Source organism: Macaca thibetana, chromosome 2, assembly GCF_024542745.1.
Source record: "Macaca thibetana thibetana isolate TM-01 chromosome 2, ASM2454274v1, whole genome shotgun sequence".
Lineage (NCBI taxonomy): Eukaryota > Metazoa > Chordata > Mammalia > Primates > Cercopithecidae > Macaca > Macaca thibetana.
The window spans coordinates 154,641,325-154,653,800 of record NC_065579.1 but is presented as its reverse complement, the minus strand read 5'-3'; the positions used below and the strand labels follow the sequence as shown (position 1 = coordinate 154,653,800).

General features: G+C 37.5%; 3 protein-coding genes across 10 annotated transcripts in view; 1 reads left to right on the top strand and 2 right to left on the bottom strand.

The window, feature by feature from the left end:
- NDUFB4 (NADH:ubiquinone oxidoreductase subunit B4) overlaps positions 1-12,476 on the top strand; it is an 812,324-nt gene that overhangs the window by 66,054 nt on the left and 733,794 nt on the right. The window contains exon 1 of one of the 2 annotated variants that reach the window (XM_050781903.1): positions 383-386. The exons of the other annotated variant lie outside the window; for it this stretch is intronic. The gene's annotated coding sequence lies outside the window, so the exon portion shown is untranslated. Of the gene's footprint in view, positions 1-382; positions 387-12,476 lie in introns of those variants that run through there. 2 annotated transcript variants of the gene reach the window in all.
- Positions 1-12,476, bottom strand: part of LOC126949250 (cytochrome c oxidase copper chaperone) — an 846,236-nt gene that overhangs the window by 176,394 nt on the left and 657,366 nt on the right. The window lies entirely within an intron of this gene.
- Positions 1-12,476, bottom strand: part of GSK3B (glycogen synthase kinase 3 beta) — a 270,425-nt gene that overhangs the window by 28,744 nt on the left and 229,205 nt on the right. The window lies entirely within an intron of this gene.

Sequence of the window (12,476 nt, the reverse complement as noted above, 5' to 3'; positions counted from 1 at the left end):
TTTTATTTTTTATTTTATATTTTGGACAGACTCACTCTGTTGCTCAGGTTGGAGTGCAGTGATGTGATCTCGGCTCACTGCAACCTCTGCCTCCTGGGTTCATGTGATTCTCATGCCTGAGCCTCTCATATACTTTAAATCATTTCTAGATTACTTATAATACCTAATACAAAGTAAATACTACGTAAATAGTTTTATAGATGTAAATCTATAGATGTATGTATGTAAATAGACTGTCATTTTGGCCTTAGATAAGGAGAGAGGGGTAACTAATGAAGGGTAAGGGGGAAAGAACTGAAGAAATTAAGAAGACAAGAAATGGAAAAGATCTGGGATCTCGGAGGCTTTGCCACACCCGAAGACACAGAGTGTGGGTGAGGGCGGGGTCCAAGATGTGAAGGGTGGTACTTTGTAAACCTTTTTCAAGCAAACATCCTAGAAGTTAAGAATTCTAAAATGAACAGTCACTACTACTTCTACATAGTTCCAACTTTTACACCCCATTGTTGTTCTTCTTTTCCTTAATTACAGGCACTCTTTAAGATCCACTGCTTTCATCTGTTCAGTCTTCTCTACTTCAAAGAAGTTGTTAACTGTTACTTATAACGTAAGCCTCCTTGCACTCTTGCTATAGTCCTATTCTTGCCACTCTAAGTCCACACTTTTTATGAGGACAGACTATGGGCACTTCTAAGGGCTATCTCAACCGGTTCAAAATGGTTTATTTTTCAATCCCAACCATTACTACCTACTTCGAATCACTCTGTCTACCCATGGCAATGAATGATAAGGAAATGGAATCAGTGAGGGTGAATATAAACTGCAGTGAAAGAATAGAAAAAATGGTGGCATTTTGGAGGATAGAAACAGCAAAGCAACAGCACCTGTCAGGATCAGACACAGTATATGTATTCTTGAAGGCAGAGGAGGAGTGTAGAAGAGATTGAAATTGAAATGTAAGGTAATATTTATTTACTAGACATGTGTGCTAAGCTTGAGAGTAGGGGGGTAATTAAGGGAACAAAAAAGTCCATAATGAAGTGGGACAGCTCTGGAAAACTGAGAGAAAAATGAAAAATAGGAAGGATAAAAGATAGACTGTTACCTTAAACACATGGTTTAAAACAAAATGGCAAGAAATTCCAGAAAACTTTAGAAAAATTAATGTGATAAAAATTTCTTCAGTCAACTGAAGATGTCATGAAAACTATTCATCAAAAAGCCACACAGTTTATTAGGGAAAACTACAAATGTTTTGATGGTGCATCAATCATTACATGTTCCATAATTAAATATTTTAATGCACAATTTAAACAAAAGCAAAATGAGTTTAAAAATAGGTATGAATCAACCAGAAAGTTAATAAAACCCATTTAACTAAATTTTGCTGCATTGTTTTATACTGAAAACCACAGAAGAAAAATTCCCATGAAAAGACAAACTGAATAAACTCAAATATGCCTAATAAAGCAATCTTTTCCAATGGAAAAGTGAAACCTACATCTAGTCGGTAAAACCTGAAATTTCCCTTGTAAGTTTCTATTCTTCCAAGTACAAGACCCCCAAATTCATTGATAAAATGGGACAGGTAAGAACTTTCCTAGTTTTCTGAGGGGGCAGGTCGGTGGTAGTGGTAACGTGCTAGTACAAACTGCTGTGTGAAAGCTGAGGACAAATTTGAGAGCAGCAATCAATGTGTGAACCTGAGGGAAGAAATCAACCCCTCTACTGAGTAGATCTCCTCTTACAGTGATGTAACAAAATACCTAGCAGTCATTAGATAAAAGGGATTCTTCCTCCTTTATTAGCTTTGAGGGAGCTCACCCTGCAGATCTCCAAAAAGGAGTCACTAAAATAAGCAAACATTCTTTTTTTTCTACAAGAAGTCTGACCTCCTCATGTGTGTACCAGGCCTCTTATTACATATAATAAATGTCAGTGGTTGTCCATATAATTAAAAGTGCTATTTCTCTCTATTCACAAAAAGGTTTAAATGACTTAATAATAGAGTATCCCCATTACACTTGTGTATTTTTTTGGGCAATAATTCAAATGCTAGGATGATGTCCCTTGATCTCACACATTTCTGAATTCTAATGGTGCTTGCTTACTTGTATGTATTTCCTTGTAGATGAATCAATAAACCACATCATAACTGCTTCTCTTCTTGGTAACAATTCCAAAGTGCCCAGGAAATTCCTGACCATGTTCCTAATGCTAAACTAACTAGAAAATCAGACAAACAGTAAGCAAATTACAAGGCTTACTCATACTGTTTTGGTAATACTGATGATGTTTCATGTGAGGACTACATGATATGATACTTGCTGAAAGCCATGACGACTTTGGGAACTTTCCAATTTATACTACTCACCAAAAAATGTCTGAATGTTTTTATTGAACTACACTATAGTACAGGTGTTTTTAGAAGTTATCTAGCAAAGTGTTAATATTTTTAAAGTTCTAGTGATTTACTTGAAAATCTTATATTCAGAACTCTATTCTTTTTTTTTTTTTTTGAGACGGAGTCTCACTCTGTCCCCCTGGCTGGAGTGCAGTGGCGCGATCTTGGCTCACTGCAAGCTCCGCCTCCCAGGTTCCTGCCATTCTCCTGCCTCAGCCTCCCAAGTAGCTGGGACTACAGGCGCCTGCCACCGCGCCCGGCTAATTTTTTGTATTTTTAGTAGAGACGGGGTTTCACTGTGGTCCCGATCTCCCGACCTTGTGATCTGCCCGCCTCAGCCTCCCAAAGTGCTGGGATTACAGGCAGAACTCTATTCTTTTTTTTTTTTTTTTTTTTTTTTTTTTTTAAGACAGAGTCTCACTCTGTCACCCAGGCTGGAGTGCAGTGGCGCCATCTTGGTTCACTGCAACCTCTGCCTCCTGGGTTCACACGATTCTCCTGCCTCAGCCTCCTGAGTAGCTGGGATTACAGGCACCCACCACCATATCTGGCTAATTTTTGTATTTTTAGTAGAGGCGGGGTTTTATCATGTTGGTCAGGCTGGTCTCAAACTCTTTACCTCATGTGATCTGTTCACCCTGGTCTCCCAAACTGCTGGGATTAGAGGTGTAAGCCACTGCACCCGTCCCAGAACTCTATTCTTAATGAAAAGCAATAAATGAGGCATTACCAAGTTTCTCAAATCCAATTTAAAAAATAAACTTATTGAGCATTTAAAAATAATACTGCTCTTTGCCCACTTTTTGATGGGGTCGTTTGATTTTTTCTTGTAAATTTGTTTAAGTTCATTGTAGATTCTGGATATTAGCCCTTTGTCAGATGGGTAGATTATAAACATTTTTCCTATTCTGTATGTTGCTTGTTCACTCTGATGATAGTTTCCTCTGCTGTGCAGAAGCTCTTTAGTTTAATTAGATCCCATTTGTCAATTTTGGCTTTTGTTGCCACTGCTTTTGGTGTTTTAGTCATGAAGTCTTTGCCCATGCCTACGTCCTGAATGGTATTGCCTAGGTTTTCTTCTAGGGTTTTTATAGTTTTAGGTCTAACATTTAAGTCTTTAATCCATCTTGAATTAATTTTTGTATAAGGCGTAAGGAAGGGATCCAGTTTCAGCTTTCTACTTATGGCTATCCAGTTTTCCCAGCACCATTTATTAAATAGGGAATCCTTTCCCCATTTCTTGTTTTTATCAGGTTTGTCAAAGATCAGATGGCTGTAGAGATGTGGTATTATTTCTGAGGGCTCTGTTCTGTTCCATTGGTCTATATCTCTGTTTCGGTACCAGTACCATGCTGTTTTGGTTACTGTAGCCTTGTAGTATAGTTTGAAGTCAGGTAGCGTGATGCCTCCAACTTTGTTCTTTTGGCTTAGGATTGTCTTCGCAATGCAGGGTGCTTTTTGATTCCATATGAACTTTACAGTAGTTTTTTCCAATTCTGTGAAGAAAGTCATTGGTAGCTTGATGGGGATGGCACTGAACCTATAAATTACCTTGGGCAGTATGGCCATTTTCACAATATTGATTCTTCCTATCCATGAACATGGTATGTTCTTCCATTTGTTTGTGTCCTCTTTTATTTCACTGAGCAGTGGTTTGCAGTTCTCCTTGAAGAGGTCCTTCACATCCCTTGTAAGTTGTATTCCTAGGTATTTTATTCTCTTTGTAGCAATTGTGAATGGGAATTCACACATGATTTGGCTCTCTGTTACTGGTGTAGAGGAATGCTTCTGATTTTTGCACATTGATTTTTGTATACTGAGACTGCTGAAATTGCTTATCAGCTTAAGGAGATTTTGGGCTGAGACAATGGGGTTTTCTCAATATACAATCATGTCATCTGCAAATAGGGACAATTTGACTTTCTCTTTTCCTAATTGAATACCCTTTCTTTCTTTCTCCTGCCTGATTGCCCTGGCCAGAACTTCCAACACTATGCTGAATAGGACTGGTGAGAGAGGGCATCTCTGTCTTGTGCCAGTTTTCAAAGGCAATGCTTCCAGTTTTTTCCCATTTGGTATGATATTGGCTGTGGGTTTGTCATAAATAGCTCTTATTATTTTGAGATACGTCCCATTAATACCTAGTTTATTGAGAGTTTTTAGTACGAAGAGCTGTTAAATTTTGTCAAAGGCCTTTTCTGCATCTACTGAGATAACCATGTGGTTTTTGTCTTTGGTTCTGTTTATATGATAGATTACGTTTATTGATTTGCGTATGTTGAACCAGCCTTGCATATGAAGCCCACTTTATCGTGGTGGATAAGCTTTTTGAAGTGCTGCTGGATTCGGTTTGCCAGTATTTTATTGAGGATTTTTGCATCGATGTTCATCAGGGATATTGGTCTAAAATTCTCCTTTTTGGTCATGTCTCTGCCAGGTTTTGGTATCAGGATGATGCTGACCTCATGAGTTAGGGAAGATTCCCTCTTTTTCTATTGATTGGAATAGTTTCAGAGGGAATGGTACCAGCTCCTCTTTATACCTCTGGCACAATTCGGCTGTGAATCTGTCTGGTCCTGGACTTTTTTTGGTTGGTAGACTATTAATTATTGCCTCAATTTCACAGCCTGTTATTGGTCTATTCAGGGATTCACCTTCTTACTGGTTTAGTCTTGGGAGGACTGGAATTTATCCATTTCTTCTAGATTTTCTAGTTTATTTGCGTAGAGGTGTTTATAGTATTCTGCGATGGTAGTCTGTATTTCTGTGGGATTGGTGGTGATATCCCCTTTTATCATTTTTTTATTGCACCTATTTGATTATTCTCTTTTTTCTTCTTTATTAGTCTTGCTAACAGTCTATCAATTTTGTTTTCATCTTTTCAAAAAACCAGCTCCTGGATTCATTGATTTTTTTACGGGTTTTTTTGTGTCTATATCTCCTTCAGTTCTGCTCTGATCTTAGTTATTTCTTGCCTTCTGCTAGCTTTTGAATGTGTTTGCTCTTGCTTCTCTAGTTCTTTTAATTGTGATGTTAGGGTGTCAATTTTAGATCTTTCCCGCTTTCTCTTGTGGGCATTTAGTGCTATAAATTTCCCTCTACACACTGCTTTAAATGTGTCCCAGAGATTCTGGTATGTTGTGTCTTTGTTCTCATTGGTTTCAAAGAACATCTTTATTTCTGCCTTCATTTCATTATGTACCCAGTAGTTATAAGGAAGACATTTATGCAGCCAACAGAAACATGAAAAAATGCTCATCATCACTTGCCTTCAGAGAAATGTAAATCAAAACCACAATGAGATACCATCTCACACCAGTTAGAATGGTGATCATTAAAAAGTCAGGAAACAACAGGTGCTGGAGAGGATGTGGAGAAATAGGAACACTTTTACACTGTTGGTGGGACTGTAAACTAGTTCAACCATTGTGGAAGACAGTGTGACGATTCCTCAAGGATCTAGAACTAGAAATACCATTTGACCCAGCCATCCCATTACTGGGTATATACCCAAATAATTTTAAATCATGCTGCTATAAAGACACATGCACACGTATGTTTATTGCGGCACTATTTACAATAGCCAAGACTTGGAACTAACCCGAATGTCCATCAATGATAGACTGGATTAAAACAATGTGGCACATACACACCATGGAATACTATGCAGCCATAAGAAAGGATGAGTTCATGTCCTCTGTAGGAACATGGATGAAGCTGGAAACTATCATTCTGAGCAAACTATTGCAAGGACAGAAAACCAAACACCACATGTTCTCACTCAGGTGGGGACTGAACAATGAGAACACTTGGACACAGGGTGAGGAACATCACACACTGGGGCCTGTTGTGGGGTCGGGGGAGCGGGGAGGGATAGCAGGAGAAATACCTAATGTAAATGATGAGTTAATGGGTGCAGCACACCAACATAGTACATGTATACATATGTAACAAACCTACACGTTGTGCACATGTACCCTAGAACTTAACATATAATAATAATAATAATAATAATAATAATAATAATACTGCTAATGTTTTGATTCTGGGGGAACCAGTCTAGATTTTTCTATATTTATGTCATGATTTTGTATCTTAATCCAATCGTGGTCTACATGTTTGGCTTTGTCATTTTTTCTTTATCTTTCTGGAGTCAATTCATTTTTATAATTAAAATTTTGAAGATGCACATGTCCTTGAATATCCTTAAATCCAACGATCTCACTTATTTAAATGGGGAAACTCAGGTAGGGATAGTGTGTTGACCAAGGTCTACAACTATTTAGTTACAGGGAACTAGGCTTTAGGTCTGACCTACTCTTTGCTCCTGCAATGTTGCATTTCTTTATTGTCTTGTTTATATATCATATACCACCAGTGTTCTGGTCTTCTGGAAGTATATGTGTCCAAACTACACACAGAACTTTCATTGAAGATACTAGTTTTTGATTGATTGTTCCTATACCATGCCACATTTTCCCCAGTAGAGTATGTCCAAAGTAGCAGGGTGGACCAAATAATCTCAGGGAAAACAATAAAAATTCTTTTATAAAATACATAATTTAGAGCCTAAAATCTTGAATACAGTCACTCATTATTTGTCATTACTACTGTAGTTACCTGAACTAAATCCTACCTGCCCCCTTTTAGTCCACTCATAAATTTTCTCAAGTTCTCCCTGTGGTGTGTCTCCAGTAGTATACCTAGCATTTCATTGCCCAGAAGAGTATAACTGATTACACAGATATTTTACTCTTCTAGATTACTTAGAAAGCACTGAAGAATAATTCTGACATTAATTCTATTGATGTGTCCTACATACATCAAGAGTTCCTATTCCAAGTAAATTTATCATGGCTGTTGTAAATAGTAAGTCTAAAAACCATTAATACTCACCTCAGAGTTCATAGTAATTTGAGAATAACCTTGGAAGATATAGGAATACCTCGGAGATACTACAGGTTCGGTTTTAGACCACTACAATAAAGTGAGTCATGCAAATGTTTTGGTTTTCCACTGCATATAAGTGATGAGTTTACCCTACATTATAGTCTATTAAGTGGGCAATAAGCATTACATCTAAAAAAAAAAAAAAAAAAAAAAAAAAACACATATATACCTTAATTTAAAAATACTTTAAGCTAAAAAATCCTAAAGATCACCTGAGCCTTCTGCAAGTCATCTTTTGTGGGTGGAGAGTCTTATACCTTGATGTCAATGGCTGCTGACTGACCAGGATGTTGGTTGCTGAAGGTGAGGGTGGCTGTGGCAATTTCTCCAAACAAAACAACCATGAAGTTTGTCATATTGACTGACTCTTCCTTTCACAAAAGATTTCTCTGTAGCATTTAAGGCTGATAGCATTTTACCCTGGTAGAACTTCTTTCAAAATTGGAGTCAACCCTCTCAAACCCTATCACCGCTTTCAACTAAGATTATGGAATATTCTAAATCCTTTGTGGTCATTTCAACATAGCAGCTTCACCAGAAGGAGATTCCTTCTAAAGAAACCACTTTTTTTGCTCATCCATATGAAGTAACTCCTCATTCATTCATGTTTTATCATAAAGACTACAGCAAATCAGTCACTTTTCAGGCTTCACTTTTAATGCTAATTCTCTTACTATTTCCACCACATCTGCAGTGACTTCCTCCAATGAAGTCTTGAGCCCCTCAAAGTTATCCATGAGACTTGAGATTAACTTCTTCTAAAATCCTGTTAATATTGATATTTGGACCTCTTTCACAAATCACAAACATTCCTAATGACATCTAGAATGGTGAATCCTTTCCAGAAGGTTTTTAGTTTACTTTTCCCAGATCCATCAAAGGAATCACTATCTAATGGCAGTTACAGCCTTATGAAATGCATTTCTTAAATAACAGGACATAAAAGTAGAAATTATTCCTTGATCCATGGGCTGCAGAATGGATGCTGTGTCAGTAGGCATAAAAACAACATTCATCTCCTTGTACATCTCCATCAGAGCTCTTGGATGACTAGATACATTGTCACTAAGTAGTAATATTTTGAAAGAATCTTTTTTTCCTGAGCAGTAGGTCTCAACAGTGGGCTTCAAATATTCCGTAAACCATGCTGTAAACAGATGTGCTATCATGCAGGCTTTTTTGTTGCATTTATAGAGCACAAGCAGAGTAGATTTAGCATAATTCTTAAGGGCCCTAGGATTTTTGGAATGGTAAAGAAGCACTGGCTTCCACTTAAAATCACCAGCTGTATTAGCCCACAACAAGTGAGTTAACCTATCCTTTGAAGCTTTGAAGCCAGGCCACTGACTTTTCCTCTCTAGCTAGGAAGATTGTTGATGGCATCTTCTTCCAATAGAAGGCTGTTCTGTCTCCACTGAAAATCTGTTGGTTAGTGTAGCTATGTTAATCAATGCTCTTAACTAGAAGTCTTCTGGATAATTTGCTGCAGCTTCTATATCAGCACTTGCTGCTTCACCTTGCATTTGTATGGTATGGAAATGGCTTCCTTCCTTAAGCCTCATGAACCAACCTCTGCTAGCTACAAACTTTTCCTCTGTAGCTTCCTCACCTCTCTCAGCCCTTACAGAACTGAGTAACATTAGGGCCTTGCTTTTGATTAGGCTCTGCCTTAAGAAAATATTGTGGCTGTTTTGATCTCTATTTCTTTGTGTGTTCACTGGAGTAGCACTTTAAATTTCCTTTGACAACTTTTCTTTGCATTCACAACTTGGCTAACTGTTTAGCACAATGGGCCTGGCTTTTGACCCATCTCAGCTGTTGACATACTTTCCTCACTAAGCTTAATCATTCTAGCTTTTGATTTAAAGTGAGAGTCTGTGTGACTCTGCCTTTCACTTGAACACTTGGAGGCCCTTGTAGGGTTATTAAATAGCCTAATTTCAATATTGTTGTGCTTCAGGGAATAGGGAGATGCAAGGAGAGGGAGAGAGATGGGGATTGGCTGATGGGTGGAGCAGTTGAAACACACACATTGATCAATTAAGTTCAATACAAACTTCCAAAACAATCACAATAGTAACATCAAAAAAATTACGATCACAGATCACCATAATGGATGTAATAACAATGAAAAAGCTCTAAATATTGCAAGAATTACCAAATGTGGCACAGACACACAAAATAAGCATAAGTTGTTGGAAAAACAGGCTCAGTCAACACAGAGTTGACACGAACCTTTTATTTGTTTTAAAAAAAAAAGCATTACCTGTGAAATGCATTGAAGTGAAGCCCAATAAAACAATGCGTGTCTATACTTTAATTAATCTCAGGTAGTTGAAATACTATATTCACTTCAGATGTGTCTGAGGATAAGGCAACTTAGAAGAAAAGGGCTAGGACATGGGCAGATAAATAGATGAGCTGACCCTATTTATGTCTATCGCTATTTTATAATGGGAAAATAAGTTTAAAAACCATTGTTACAAATATGGAATCTGCTAGTTATCATAATTAATTACAATAGATTTTATAAATAAGTAGCCTACTGCTTTCAAATGAAAGAAATATAAATCTTTGATGAACTAGGATTCTAGAACACTTGCTTTTGCTGCCCATCGCCTACTCATTTTCAATTCCATGTTTTCATCAATTCCTATTCTGTAACACATTCTTATACTCTTTCAAAAAATATTTTCTAATGCTTTCCTTATTTTCCTTTGTTTTTTATACCTTAGTCTCCCTTTTACTGTTCTTTTATTTACTTGCTTTCTGGAACACCTTTTCTATCTCATCACCTGCTTTTTTCATGTCCAGATACTCTTACTCCCCGCCTCAAAATATTCAGTCTGTCTGAGTCTGCATATTGCTCAACGGCTGCCCCAAATATCCCATTTCAACTCTCAATTAACAGTTCCCCAGAGTTATTAAATCACTGCTTCTTCTGGCCTAGCCAACATGCTGCCACTCTTACTTATCTCCCCACAAAGCTATCATTCTCTCACATAATCCTGCCAAGTGGTAGAGGAATAGAACGTTCACATTAGCTCATACTAAAGTAAACGGATAATATCTTTACCACCTCCATCCTACCCTATACTCTTAGGAGGACAATATTTACTAAATAACTTCAATTGGTAAAATTTCATACAAATTAGGTAAAAAACTGAGATTGGGGATGTGTGTGATAGAGTTTGGGGAAGACTCACCTTTAAACATACAAAACAATTGATTTCCTAATATATTCCAGCCTTGGAATAGGCAACAAATTAGTTAATAAGAAAATACTGATCCTTACTGGGCTTTCCTGATTCTATCTGCTTCCTAAGGTCTGATTCAGCTATGGCTGAATTTGAAATTCTAATGACAGGAAGAAATGGAAAGAAGGGGGTGTGCCAAAGGTTTATTCCAATTTCCAACATCTGAAAGCAGATAATATTGTCAGTCATGGGGTCCTGGAACACTGAAGCTTCAGTGCTGGAAAAATGAGAGAGGTCTGATGTTCTCCTGAGTTATGGATTTAGGCAATCAGAAAGATCTCAAAGTTATCCGTCTCATATCTGTTCATCTCTCTCCTTCCTCTATCTGAATATGGAAATATTGTGATTATATGAAAGTAATGCTAATTACTGTTTATGGCTAATTACTCCATGGTACAGTAACAAACATCAAATTGCAGTTAGCTTTATTGTAAGCTTTACCTTAATAAAACACTATATTTTACTCAAGTGTTTAATCTTTATAGTTCCGTATATATAGCAGGTTTACTTTAGAAATTAAAACAATAGTAATGACAACCAGAGGGAACATTAGAAATGCCCAAAAAATACTGGTTGTATGAATTAATGAATATTATGTTTATTTAAAGTGGTACATGGCACTCATACATTCATTGAGCACCTACTATATGTAGATCTTTATTTTATTTGGGGGAAGTAGTGCTGCAGATGTCACTGACAATTTGTTATGAGGATGGAGGAGGGCTTTATGCTGCCTTTAGAAGAACCTCACTAATATCCCTCACCCTTCAACCAGACCCCCCACAATGTTTCTATCTCTAGATTTCCTTTAGCTATACAACCAACTGGAAGATTGATTCTCCTTCTTCAACCCCTTGGATTACCCAGTTTTATTCTGGTCATCCATTAATTACTACTAACTAGCATGTGCTTTAAAGTTGCATCTGTACACAGTTACAGCTGCCTCAGAAAACAAGATCACCATTTGGAAACACTGCTCCAAAATTAGAATACAGAGTATCATATCAAATACAATGGCATCAAGGCTAGGCACGGTGGCTCACACCTGTAATCCTAGCACTCTGGGAGGCCAAGGCAGGCAGATCACCTGAGGTCAGGAGTTTAAAACCAGCCTGGCCAACATGGTGAAACCCCGTCTCTACTGAAAATACAAAAATTAGCCAGGCATGGTGGCAGGTGCCTGTAATCCCAGCTACTAAGGAGGCTGAGGCACAAGAATTGTTTGAATCTGGGAGGTGGAGGTTGCAGTGAGCCAAGATCATGCCACTGCACTCCAGCCTGAGTGACAGAGTGAGACTCCGTCTCAAAACAAAACAAACAAAAAAAACAAAAAACAATAACAACAACAAAAAAAAAACTCTCTCTTCCCTGGACATCTTACATAGAAACACTGTTCAAAAACAGTAACAATAGTGATTTACAAAGACCGTGAGAAAGTACTACTTTGTGATTACAGCTCAGTTTCAGAATGGGTGCTAAGACAGAGCATTTTAACACTTTTTAAAAAGGGGCCATATCTCAAAATGACAGCACTTTCAATAATAAGTACGCATAAGCACACTCTGTGACGTCTGCGCAAGGACGAAAATTGCTGAATGACACATTTCTCAGAACATATCTGCATCACTAAGGAATACATGACTGTGTTTACAGGGTCCACTTTTTCACTGATACTCAGAATCACATAAACACTCTGATAACCACAGAGACCACACACTGTATCTATACACATTACATCCAAATATAAATGCATTTTATATAAATGCAATATAAATGCATCCAAACCCTCAAAAACATAAATGTTCAAGACCCACATCATATTTATATCTAGTGTGCTGGGCAAACATAATATTTTAAAATACCAA